Below are 14,203 nucleotides of genomic sequence, written 5' to 3'. Positions count from 1 at the left end.
ACCCAACCTAAATAGGAGAGCAAAAAAAATAAAACTTGTTGTAACGTAACAAAACATGAAAGGACAGAATATGTAGGCACACTACCTGGACATAACCCAACCAAAACAGGAGAGCAAGAAAACTAAAACTAGCTGTAACGGAACAAAACATGAAAGTAAGAGAATCAGAATATATTTGCACGCTCACTCTAACTGAGCACAACATGAAAGTGAGAAGATGAAGAATATGTAGGCACACTACCTGGACATAACCCAACCAAAACAGGAGCGCAAGAAAACTAAAACTAGTTGTAACGGAACAAAACATGAAAGGGAGGATGCAAAAAATTCCCTTTTATCCTTCCGGGCGTTCGAGCGAAAGAAGAAAAGTGGTTGTGACGGTGAGAAGATAAAGAATATGTAGGCACACTACCGAGACATAACCCAACCAAAACAGGAGGGCAAGAAAACTAAAACTTGTTGTAACGTAACAAAATATGAAAGTAACAGAATCTGAATACATTTGCACGCTCACTCTAACTGGGCAAAACATGAAAGTGAGAAGATGGAAAATATGTAGGCACACTACCTAGACATAACCCAGCCAAAACAGGAGATCAAAAAAACCAAGACTAGCTGTAACGGAACAAAACATGAAAGGGAGGATGCAAAAAAATTCCCTTTTTTCCTTCCGAGCGATGGAGCGCAAAGAAGCAAAGCGGTTGTGACAGTGAGAAGATGAGCAGCCTCCATTCTATTGTCAAGCTAGAGGAGACCCCCCCCTCCATCAAAGACCCCCCCTCCCTTTAACAACAACAACAAGCACTTTGAGTCAGGCACGCAAGCGAGCCTGTCGGCATTTTCCCTATCTTTTCCTCATTGCTATTCCGTCTATTTTTAACTTCCTTTGCTCTGCGACGCTCGTTCTCTCGCTCGCTCGCTCCTTGATGGAGAGGAACCCCCGGTTTGACCCCCTCCCCCCCAAAAAATCCCCCCCCTCACCCCAATTAAAAACCAGCTCATCCCACTTAGTACAAGATAGCGGGGTCAAGAGACTCCCGGAAATCACACTTATCCCTTCTTCCTTCCTTCATACCTCTCTTAGTCTCATCCTTCTTTCTCCCATCATCATCTTCCTTCCTTTTTTGATACCCTGCTTTCCTGATTCCTTCTTTTCTTTGTTCTCCCCTTCCTTCCTTACTTCTTTTATTCCCTCTTTTCCTGGTTTCTCCTTTTCTTCTTCTTTCCCTCCATCATACTTTTCATCATTCTATCTCACTTTAAATACGTATTTTTACCATCTTGTCCTTCCTGCGTACCTACCTTCTTACCTTCCTTCCTTTTTTCCCTTCTTTCTATTGCACTACATCCATTCCTTTGTTCCTTCGTTCCTTCCTTCTGTTCTAGCATCTTTTCCTTCCTTTTGTCCTTTCTTCCTTCCTTCCTTCCTTCTGTTTTATCATCTTTTTCCTCCCCCTCCCTTCCTTCCTTCCTTCCTTCCCTTCTTTCTATTGCACTACATCCATTCCTTTGTTCCTTCCTTTTGTTCTATCATCCTTTCCTTCCTTCCATCCTTTTTTCCTTCCCTCCTTCCTTCTGTTCTATCATCTTTTCCTTCCCTCCTTCCTACTGTTCTATCGTCTTTTCCTTCCTTTCTTCTGTTCTATCATCTTCTCCTTCCTTACTTCCTTCCTTTGGTTTGATCATCTTTTACTTCCTCCCTTCCTTCCTTCCTTCCTTAACTTCTTTCTATTGCACTACATCATTCCTTTGTTCAGTCCTTCCTTCGTTTCTTCCTTCCTTTCTATTGTACTACATCCATTCCTTCCTTCCTTCCTTCCTTCCTTCCTTTCTTCCTTCCCTCCTTCCTTCTGTTCTATCATCTTTTCCTTCCCTCCTTCCTTCTGTTCTATCGTCTTTTCCTTCCTTTCTTCTGTTCTATCATCTTTTCCATCTTTACTTACTTCCTTCGGTTTTATCATCTTTTACTTCCTCCCTTCCTTCCTTCCTTCCTTCCTTACCTTCTTTCTATTGCACTACATCCATTCCTTTGTTCCTTCCTTCTGTTCTATCATATTTTCCTTCCCTCCTTCCTTCTGTTCTATCGCCTTTTCCTGCCTTTCTTCTGTTCTATCATCTTTTCCTTCCTTCCTTCCTTCCTTCCTTCCTTCCTTCCTTCCTTCCTTCCTTCCCTTCTTTCTATTGCACTACATCCATTCCGTTGTTTAGTCCTTTCTTCGTTTCTTCCTTCCTTTCTATTGTACTACATCCATTCCTTTTCTCCTTCATTCTTTCCATCCTTCCGTCCTTTTCCTTTCCTTGCTTCCTTCCTTCCTCAGGTAAAAAAAAAACATTTTCAGCATCCCCCTTTTTGGTGCGGCCACCCACCGCGAAGGTCAAAATTGGTGAAAGCGTGACAGCTGCGAGTATGGCAGGCTGGAGCCCTCCATCCTTTATTTGCCGCCTGCCGCCTTCTCCGTCCCCGATGTCCTGATATGCACCTAGCGCCGCATCAATAACACACAAACGCTCTCAAGCACTCGGGCAACAGGCGTCCCCCGCCTTGCGCCACCTCTGAAAGTACGCGTCTCGCTTCTAAAAGGCAAAAACCGGAGAGACGAGAGACACCGATCGTCTTCCGAAAGTGTACCAGCAAATTCAAAAGTCTGCGTTTCTGTGAATGAGTGTAGGGAAGTTCTCTTCCAACATTGCATTAAGGAATCCGGCTCGAAGGACCAACAAGAATGTCAGGTCTATCGCCCAACTCCCAGGATAAAAAACACAAAATGAGAGACACTCATGATATGTGATTTGTTCAAGGGCTTAAACTCCATCTGACTTTGCCCATTTGCACCTTTGATAGATACCATAGAGCCATAGATAGAGAGAGAGAGAGAAAGAGAGAGGGATACCATAGATGGATACCATAGAAAGATATAGATAGATAGATAGATAGATAGATAGATAGATAGATAGATAGATAGATAGATAGATAGATACCGTAGATAGATAGCTAGTTTATTCATCCCCGTGAGGAAATTCATACTTCCAGCAGTATCCTTGTATTGAAAATAAAATAATAATAAAATAAAAGATATAGAATACAAAAATACCCAATATATAGAGTATTTAAATAGTGCTACGGAAAATACACACTTTAATAAAAATAGGGTAATATGCAAATGTGGGGGTGGGGTTTAATGTGGGCTTTGACAGCCCCGGGGGGAGTTAAAGAGCCTCATGGCATGAGGGAGAAACCATCTCCTCAGTCTTGGAACAAGACTCCATTTCCTTGATTGAGCGGGTAAAACATTTGACAAAAGCTGTTGAGGAACCCCAGCAGGTAGATAAGGTGTGCAGACGGTCGCCATGGTAACAGCCATCGGCGCCGTTGCGGCAAGTAACGAGTGAACGGAGAGAAAAAGTTTCGATGCTACTCCGTCGGATTTGTCTTTGCGCGGAAAAAAATGACAAGAGAGATGAAAATTCAGGGGAGACGGAAGAAAAACTCGAGAAAATGAGAAGACAGAGTCCGTGGACGATAAAGATGAGGGGGAGGACGGAGAAGATGATAAACAAGATGGAAGGAAGAACGGGACGAAGAAGTAAACGAAGTAAAGATGAGAAGGACGACGAATGAAAAGGTGAGGAAACGAAGGAAGGTGAAAATAAGATGGATGAAAAACAGGAAAGGATGAGGGGGGTCAAGAACAAAGATGCAAAAGAAGAAAAAGAAGATCAGAAGAGGAGGGTGAGGGTGGAGGTGAAGAAATGAAAGATGGCAAAAATAAGAAAGATGAAGAACAGGAAAGGGAGATGAAGAACGCAAGAAAGATGAAGATGGAAAGAACAAAGAGTCTGGACAAACAGAATGAGGAGGTGGACAAAGAAGATGAAGATCGAGGTAGAAGGAAGAACTAGAAAAAGAGGAAAAAGAGGAAAAATAAGATTTAGAAGAAGGACAAGAACAAGGATGAAGAACAGGAAAGGGAGATGAAGAACACAGGAAAGATGAAGATGGAAAGAACAGAGTCTGGACAATAGGGATGAGGAGGTGGACAAAAAAGATGAAGAACAAGATGGAAGGAGGAAAAAGAAAAAGAGTAAAAAGAGTAAAAAGAAGATCTAGAACAAGGACAATGACAAAGATGAAGAACATGAAATGGAGATGAAGAACACAAGAAAGATAAAAATGGAAAGAACAAGGAGTCTGGACAATAAGAATGAGGAGGTGGACAAAGAAGATGAAGATCGAGGTAGAAGGAAGAACTAGAAAAAGAGGAAAAAGAGGAAAAATAAGATTTAGAAGAAGGACAAGAACAAGGATGAAGAACAGGAAAGGGAGATGAAGAACACAGGAAAGATGAAGATGGAAAGAACAGAGTCTGGACAATAGGGATGAGGAGGTGGACAAAAAAGATGAAGAACAAGATGGAAGGAGGAAAAAGAAAAAGAGTAAAAAGAGTAAAAAGAAGATCTAGAACAAGGACAATGACAAAGATGAAGAACAGGAAATGGAGATGAAGAACACAAGAAAGATAAAAATGGAAAGAACAAGGAGTCTGGACAATAAGAATGAGGAGGTGGACAAAGAAGATAAAGATCGAGGTAGAAGGAAGAACTGGAAAAAGAGGAAAAACAAGATTTAGAAGAAGGACAAGGACAAGGATGAAGAACACAAAAAAGATGAAGATGGAAAGAACAAAGAGTTTGGACAATCAGGACGAGAAGGTGGACAAAAAAGATGAAGAACAAGATGGAAGGAGGAACAAGAAAACGAGGCAAAAGGGTAAAAAGAAGATCTAGAACAAGGACAAGGACAAGGATGAAGAGCAGGAAAGGGAGATGAAGAACACAAGAAAGATACAAATGGAAAGAACAAGGAGTCTGGACAATAAGAATGAGGAGGTGGACAAAGAAGATGAAGATCGAGGTATAAAGAAGAACCAGAAAAAGAGGAAAAAGAGGAAAAAGAAGATTTAGTAGGAGGTCAAGGACAAGGATGAAGAACAGGAAAGGGAGCTGAAGAACACAAGAAAGATGAAGATGGAAAGAACAGAGTCTGGACAATAGGGATGAGGAGGTGGACAAAAAAGATGAAGAACAAGAAGAAAGGAGGAAAAAGAAAAAGAGAAAAAGAGGAAAAAGAAGATTTAGAAGAAGGACAAGGACAAGGATGAAGAGCATGAAAGGGAGATGAAGAACACAAAAAAGATGAAGATAGAGAGAACAATAGGACAATAAGAATGAGGAGGTGGACAAAGAAGATGAAGATCAAGATGGAAGGAGGAACAAGAAAAAGAGGCAAAAGAGTAAAAAAAAGATCTAGAAGAAGGACAAGGACAAGGATGAAGAGCAGGAAAGGGAGATAAAGAACACACAAAAAATGAAGATAGAGAGAACAATAGGACAATAGGGATGAGGAGGTGGACAAAGAAGATGAAGATCAAGATGGAAGGAGGAACAAGAAAAAGAGGCAAACGAGTAAGAGGAAGATATAGAAGAAGGACAAAGACAAGCATGAAGAACAGGAAATGAGATGAAGAACACAAAAAAGATGAAGCTGGAAAGAACAAAGAGTCTGGACAATAAGAATGAGGAGTTGGACAAAGAAGATGAAGATCAAGATGGAAGGAGGAACAAGAAAACGAGGCAAAAGAGTAAAAAGAAGATCTAGAAGAAGGACAAGGACAAGGATGAAGAGCAGGAAAGGGAGATGAAGAACACAAAAAAGATGAAGATAGAGAGAACAATAGGACAATAGGGATGAGGAGGTGGACAAAGAAGATGAAGATCAAGATGGAAGGAGGAACAAGAAAAAGAGGCAACATGAAGATCAGAGGGAGGAGGAGAGTCAAAGTTAGAAATGGAGGAAGATAAAGATGAAGGGAAAGGGAAGAAGATGAAGACAAAGAGAAGGAGAAAACTAGAAAATGTCAAGGCCAGAACAGGACCCACTTGCGTTACGTTTCTCTAAGATTTATTGGTAAAAGGAAAGGATTGTTCACACGATCTGGTGGTCGAGGGGAGCAGGTCGAAAGTGGCACTTTCATGGCGGGCGATGGCGGTGTCGGGAACGGATAAAACGAGTCAGTAGCCGGGGCAGGAGAGCAAAAAGGTGGTCGGGGTCGGAAACGAGTCGAAAACCAGGAGAGGAGAGCAGACGTGGTCGGGGAGAAAAAGAGGTCGGGAGCGTAGAGGCGGTCAGGATCAAAAACTTTTCGAAGCCGGGGGCAGATGGGAGCAAAAAACAGGTGGGAGCCATCGTTGAAAGAAGGCTTGCCTAGTGTTAACTGAGGTCTGCAGACGGACTGACAAAAGGGGAGTGGGTTTAAATAAGACAGGAAGCCAATAAAAAAACGGGTCGAAGCCAGGAAACAGATGGGAGCAAAAACAGGAGTGAGTCAGGGTAGAAAAGCTTGTCTCAAGTAAACTGAGGTTCGCAGACGGACTGACAACAGGTGACAGAATTCAGAGGGTTTAAATAGGGACAGGGAAAATCGATAAAGACAAATTTTAAGATGCAGAAGAGGAAAAAGACAATCAGAATGAATATAATGAGAAGGAAGATGAAGAAAAGAAATAGGACGAAGGTGAAAAATGAAGAAATGAAAGACGGGGAAGATAAGAAGAATGAAGAACAGGAAAGTATAAAGGGTTAAAATGAAAATGAAACTGCAGAAGAGGAAAAAGACAATCCGGACAAAGGCAGGGATTCTTATAAAGATGAAGGGAAGGAAGATTACAGTGAAAAATAGGGAGAAGAGAGAAATAAAAAATTGAAGTACGCGGAAGATAAGAAGAATGAAGAACAGGAAGAAGTAGAGGACTGATAATGATAAAGATGTCAGGACCAGAACGGAGACAGGACCCACTTGCGTTGCGTTTCTCACAAGTTTTATTAGAATAAAAGGAAAAGGTTGTCCCCACGATCTGGGGATTGCTGGATGCCGAAAGCAAGTCACTCTGAACGTGGAAGCTGATCTTCCGTGGCGAGCGATGGCGGTGTCACGAATGGAAAAACAGGTCGGTAGCTGGGACAGGAGGGCAAAAACGTGGTCGGAAGTGCGTCATAAGCCAGGAAAGGAGAGTAGACGTGTTCAGGGACAAAAAGAGGTTGAAAGCTGGGACGGGAGAATATACGTGGTCAGGATCAAAAACGGGTCAGTAGCCAGGACAGGAGAGCAATAACGTGGTCAGGGTCAGAAACGAGTCGTAAGCCAAGAAAGGGGAGTAGACGTGGTCGGGGACAAAAAGAGGTTGAAAGCTGGGAAGGGAGAATATACGTGGTCAGAATAAAAAACGGGTCAGTAGCAGGGACAGGAGAGCAAAAACGTGGTCGGGGTCGGAAGTGTGTCGTAAGCCAGGAAAGAAGAGTACACGTGGTCGGGGACAAAAAGGGGTCGAATGCCAGGATGCGAGAGTATACGTAGTCAGGATTAAAAAGGGGTCAGTAGCCAGGACAGGAGAGCAAAAACATGTTCGGGGTCGGATGTGCGTCATAAGCCATGAAAGGAGAGTAGACGTGGTCGGGGACAAAAAGAGGTCAAAAGCTGGGAAGGGGGAGTATACGTAGTCAGGATCATAAACGGGTCAGTAGCCAGGACAGGAGAGCAAAAACGTGGTCGGGGTCGGAAGTGTGTCGTAAGCCAGGAAAGGAAAGTAGACGCGGTCAGGGACTAAAAGAGGTCAAAAGCCGGGACGGGAGAGTATACATTGTCAGGATCAAAAACGGGTCAGTAGCCAGGACAGGAGAGCAAAAACGTGGTCGGGGTCAGAAACGAGTCGTAAGCCAGGAAAGGAGAGTAGACGTGGTCGGGGACAAAAAGAGGTCGAAAGCGGGGAACAGACGGGGAATGCCATCACGTTTTCAAGAAAAATCTACAAACTGGCCGGACAATTCCTATATCATTTAAACGAGTTGATCAAATTCCATTGCAGAAAGGACGGAGCCGTCCCTCCCTCCCGATAAAATGAATAGAAAGAGAGGAAAATCCTAAGAAGCTTAGGTATCATCTCTCCACTTTTCCTCAACTCATCAGATTAAAGAGAAAAAAAAATCGAGTGAGATTAAGTCGGGCCGATTGTCGTCAAACAGACGAGGAGAGCCGCTTAGGTGGAAATCCCGCCCATACTCAAACATTCAATGCAAGCCTCTGATTGGCTGAGGGACAGGAAGTGCCAAAGTCGTTTTCGGATTCTGTCCCGGTTGCCAGGCTGCCAATTGGTCCCTGCCGTGTGGCGCCAGGTTCTGTCACGGTTGCCACGGTGCCCAATTGGCCCCGCCCATGGACACCAGCTGAAACTCAGATGGCTCCCTGTCCCTACTTAAACGCTGTCCTGAGAGTTGCCTTTGGTCGGTCCGTCTGTGAATGTCCGTTTTGACATGGCAAGCCCTGAGAATCCCCGTTTTGCCTGTGTTTTTGCTCTTGTTTTGTCAAAGCCCTGTGAATCTCCGTTTTTTCCTGTGTTTTTGCTCCTGTTTTGTTCTCGCCCCAATCTGTTTGATTTTGACCACTTCCTCGTTCCCAGCAACCTACTCCCTGCGACCAACGATCTCCGGATCGAGTGTGCGCCCCCTCTCTTCTCCCCAATAAACTGTGAGTAACGTTACGCGAGTGGGTTCTGCTTCCTGTTTCCTGTCCTGATCCTGACAGATTCTCTGTCAGTTCAAAAGATTATCGTCGTCCTGATTTTGGTCAATATTTCATTTCATGCAAACTGTTCAAAAGTTTATTCTCACAAATTGATTTTCTAGATAAATTTCGATTTTCTTTTTCAACCTGGAAAAAAAAGCATCCATTCGAGCGATAAAGCATCGAATTTACAAAAAGCGAAATAAAAAAAGCCTGTTACGATAGCCAATTTGCCGATTGATCAAAGGACCGTTTGATCTTTGAATCAGTGAAGCTTTGAGAAATTCAAAATGGAGGAAGGCCTGTTAGGATACCCGCGTACCGACCGATTCAAGGACGATTCGATTCGTGATTCGTTTGCTTCATTTTGTGACATTTTGTGAAAGAAAGACAAAATGGAGGCCGGTCAGTTGCGGTAACCGGCGTGACGATTGAGTCAAGAAAGATTCAATTCTTGATTCATTTGTTTTATTTTGTGAAATTTAAAAAAGTATAGAATAAAGGCCTGTCAAGAACCAGAACAAGATCAGGACCCAAACGCGTGACGTTCTCACACAAGCCTTTTATTTTACGGGAAATGAGGAGTCATGCATGGTAGGCCACTGGTCTGGCGAGAAATGATAGGAAGCCAGAGGCCGACGAGATCGATACCATTTGTCCGAGTAGATATCGGACAGATGGGGTCGATACCGGACAGAACGGGACAGGCAGGATAGATGATGTAACAGGATATCGAAAATAAACAGGACAAACTAGACGGGAACGGAAACTGGAGAGAATAATAAACAGGACAAAAATAGACGCAAACAAAACTGAAAACCGAAATTAAACAGGACAAAAACAAACAGGAATAATACTGGACAGGAAATTAGGAAACAGGACCAAGTCAAAACCCACGTCTTGCGGGGCAGAGGTTCGTTGACGGACTGACAAACAAAGAGTGAGAGCACTGAGCTTAAATAGACAGGAGGCCAATCTGTCAACGGGCTGCAGCTGGCGCCACACGGGCGGGGCCAATTGGGCGCCATGGCAATCGTGACAAGGTAGGTCAGTTATTATAGCTAGCCTGCCGACCAATCGCAGGACAATTCTTTACTGGATTCGTTTTGTGAAATTTGAAGAAGAACAAAATGGAGGTAGGCCATTTATGAAAGCTAAGGTGCCGACCGGTTCAAGGACGATTCGATTCATGATTCGTTTGATTCATTTTGCGAAATTGAAAGAAGTACAAAATGGAATCAAGTCAGTTACGATAGCTAACGTGCCGACCGATTCGAGGACGATTCGATTCACGATTCGTTTGCTTCATTTTGTGAAATTGAAAGAAGTACAAAAGAGAAGCTTGTCAGTTACGATACCTAACGTGCCGACCAATTCGAGGACGATTCGATTCATGATTCGTTTGCTTCATTTTGTGAAATTGAAAGAATTACAAAATGGATTCAGGTCAGTTACAATAGTTAATGGGTCGACCCATTCCAGGACGATTCAATTCATGATTCGTTTGCTTCATTTTGTGAAATTGAAAGAAGTATAACATGGAATCAGGTCAGTTACGATAGCTAACGTGCCGACCGATTCGAGGACGATTCGATTCATGATTCGTTTGCTTCATTTTGTGAAATTGAAAGAAGTACAAAAGAGAAGCTTGTCAGTTACGATACCTAACGTGCCGACCAATTCGAGGACGATTCGATTCATGATTTGTTTGCTTCATTTTGTGAAATTGAAAGAATTACAAAATGGATTCAGGTCAGTTACAATAGCTAATGGGTCGACCCATTCCAGGACGATTCAATTCATGATTCGTTTGCTTCATTTTGTGAAATTGAAAGAAGTATAAAATGGAATCAGGTCAGTTACGATAGCTAACGTGCCGACCGATTCGAGGACGATTCGATTCATGATTCGTTTGCTTCATTTTGTGAAATTGAAAGAATTACAAAATGGATTCAGGTCAGTTACAATAGCTAACGGGCCGACCGATTCAAGGACGATTCGATTAATGATTCGTTTGCTTCATTATGTGAAATTGAAAGAAGTACAAAAGGGAAGCAGGTCAGTTACGATAGCTAACGTGCCGACCGATTCCAGGACGATTCGATTCATGATTCGTTTGCTTCATTTTGTGAAATCGAAAGAAGTACAAAATGGAAGCAGGTCAGTTACGATAGCTAACGTGCCGACCGATTCCAGGACGATTCGACTCCTGTTTCGTTTGCTTCGATTCAGTGACATTCAAAGAAGTACCATAGCCGGCACGCTAACCGATTCGCAGACGATCCCCTGCTTCACTGGACGAAGTACCATAGCCGGCACGCTAACCGATTCGCAGACGATCCCCTGCTTCACTGGACGATTCGATTCTTGAAGCATTCATAATGAAGTGCTTCGAGAGACTGGTTAAAGAGCACATCACCTCCAGTCTCCCCTCTTCATTCGACCCCTTTCAGTTTGCCTACAGGACAAACCGCTCCACCAGGGATGCCATCTCCTCTGCGCTTCACCTGAGCCTGACACACCTAGAGGAGAAGAACACCCATGTGCGGATGCTGTTCCTGGACTTCAGTTCAGCATTCAACACCATCATCCCACAACATCTGGTAGACAAAATGGGGCTTCTGGGTTTCAACACCCCCCTGCGGAACTGGCTGCTGGACTTCCTCTGTGACAGACCCCAATCTGTGCGGATAGGTCAGAACAGTTCAGATGTCATCTACCTCAGCACGGGCTCCCCCCAAGGCTGCGTCCTAAGCCCCTTGCTGTTCACCTTGATGACACACGACTGCGTCCCTAGGTCCGCCACAAACCACATCGTGAAGTATGCTGACGACACAACGGTGGTGGGCCTCATCAGGGATGACAACGACCTGGCCTACAGAGAGGAAGTGGAGCAGTTGGTGGGCTGGTGCAAGGACAACAGCCTGGTCCTGAATGTTGACAAGACTAAAGAGATCATTGTCGACTTTAGGAAAAACCAGCCCAACCATGCCCCACTTTGCATCAACAACAAGGCTGTGGAGGTTGTCAGCAGTATCAAGTTCCTAGGGGTGCACATCACAAACAAACTCACCTGGTCCGTGAACACTGCATCTCTGGTTAAGAGGGCACAGCAGCGCCTGTACTTCCTGCGGAGGATGAGGAGAGCCCACCTGCCCCCACCATCCCTCATCACATTCTACAGGGGCACCATAGAGAGTATCCTGACCAGCTGTATCTCTGTGTGGTGTGGAGGCTGCAGCGCTACCGACTGGGGTAGTGTGAGGAGGGTAACGAGGACAGCGGAGAAAATAATCGGGACTACACTTCCCTCCATTCAGGACATTGGCCAGAAGCGCTGCTTATCCCATGCTAAGAACATTACCGGGGACCCCTCTCACCCCCATCATGGACTATTCACTCTGCTAGCCTCTGGGAAGAGGTACTGCAGTGTGCGGTGCAGGACCACCAGGCTCCGCAATAGTCTAGTCCCCCTGGCCATTAGACTGTTAAATGGTCAATCTAACATATAGTTAACTTAAATCTAAACGGCTGCTAATTTGACTTTTGCACTAATGGCAGTTTTTTTTATAGCTTGCCACTCCTTGCACATTTGATCTCTGCACTATTGTTACTTACAGTGTTATTACTTACAGTGTTATTGTTTACAATATAATGGTACTGTGTACCTGACTTGTTAACCTGACTGCCCATCTTGCACATCTGGTTAGCGTCTCTTCTTGCACTATCGGCACTATGGTAAATAACACAATACAGCTTTATTTATATCTGTACACTGAAGGACACTGAGGGAAACTGTGGGAGTCAGATCCATCGACATTTCGTTCTGTATACACGTGTACTAGAATGACAATAAAGTAGATCTGAATCTCTGAATCTGAATCTGAATTTGCTTCGATTTGATTCGTGCCGAACCTTTCGCTCCTTTTCACAGGAATTCCATCGGTGGCAAACCGCTAATGTATCACACCGCAAATAGAAGCGTGAGCGCTAACACTTTGTTAGCGTGTTAGCACGTGGGCCGCTTACGATATATCGGGAATCCTGACATCCACCTGGGTCGGAGTGTTGCTAAGGTGCAGGGTTGGGTAGGGTTACTTTAACTGGATTACTTTCCATTACTTTTGGATGACTCCAATACCAAACATGCTAATAAAAGACAAAAGAAACTAAACATGAATAAAATGACTTAATTTTTTGCAGGCTTGGGGAGTAAGGACAGGAAAAATAGAACTAGTGAGAGAGGGGGAAAAAGAGAGAAAGAAATCCTAATAGAAATAGAAAGAGAGAAGGGGAGCGCAAGAGAGAGAGAAGGGGAAAGCAAGAGAGATTAAAAGAAGGGAAAAAGAGAGAAAGACAAAGAAAGATAAAAAGAGACACAGAGAGGGTGAAAGAGAGAGATAGTGAGAGAAAAGGGGAGGGAGAGGCCCCTGGCTTTGGCAACATCAAGTGGACACATATTAACCTGCTGCTCGTTTTTCTCTTGCGCTTCTCTGAGCGGTGTCGCGTGGGACGGATTCAATCCTTAGCGGGCCTGATCCGGCCCGCGGGCCGCCTGTTATAGAGCATATCATTTTATCAAACGTTTATTTTTTAGGACAAAACAAAACAGGTGGAGACTGATCGATTAGCTCTTATCATAACCTTAGTTGGTCAATCAAGCGTGTATACAAGCCTTAAAGACACATATTTAAACCTTAAAACATACAAAATATAGTATTGAAGCAATTTACGAACAAATTCAGGGTTGGGTAGGGTTACTTTAACTGGATTACTTTCAATGACCGATAAGCAGGCTGCATGGTCGCTATTGGTGTGTGAGTGTGTGTGTGAATGGGTAAGTGGGAATCACATTGTAAAGCGCTTTGGCAGGTCTTCATTGACTTGAAAAGCGCTATAGAAATGCAGACCATTTACCATAAACAGGACAAACTAGACGTGAACGAAACTGGAGAGAATAATAAACAGGACAAAAATTGATGGGAATGAAACCGGAAGCTGATTTTTAAACAGGACAAAAATAAACAGGAACAATACTGGACAGGGAACACAGGCAGGGAACCGGACAAAGTCAAAACCCACGTCTTGCGGGGCAGAGGTTCGTTGACAGACTGATAAAGGAAGAGAAAGCCAATTTTTCAATGAGCCGCAGCTGGCGCCACACGGGCGGGGCCAATTGGGCGACATGGCAACTGTGACAAAAGCACGATTAAAACACCGACCCAGTTTTTGCATGGTGCGTTTAAGGACCCCACAGCTGGTTGTCTTTTCATCTCATCTCATCTCATCAGCTGCACCGCTTATCCTCAGTAGGGTCGCGGGGATGCTGGCGCCCATCCCAGCAATCATCGGGCAGTGGGCAGGGGACACCCTGGACTGGTTGCCAGCCAATCGCAGAGCACACGGGGACAGACAACTCACTCGCTCAGTCACACCTAGGGACAATTTGGACCAGCCAATTCACCTGAAATGCATGTTTTTGGAATGTGGGAGGAAACCGGAGTGCCCGGAGGAAACCCACGCAAGCACGGGGAGAACATACAAACTCCGCACAGTAAGGCCGGGAGCTGGATTCGAACCCACTCAGG

This window comes from Urocampus carinirostris, chromosome 1 (genome assembly GCF_059441175.1).
Source record: "Urocampus carinirostris isolate Australia breed hairy pipefish chromosome 1, RoL_Ucar_1.0, whole genome shotgun sequence".
Lineage (NCBI taxonomy): Eukaryota > Metazoa > Chordata > Actinopteri > Syngnathiformes > Syngnathidae > Urocampus > Urocampus carinirostris.
This window is presented reverse-complemented; position numbering follows the sequence as displayed.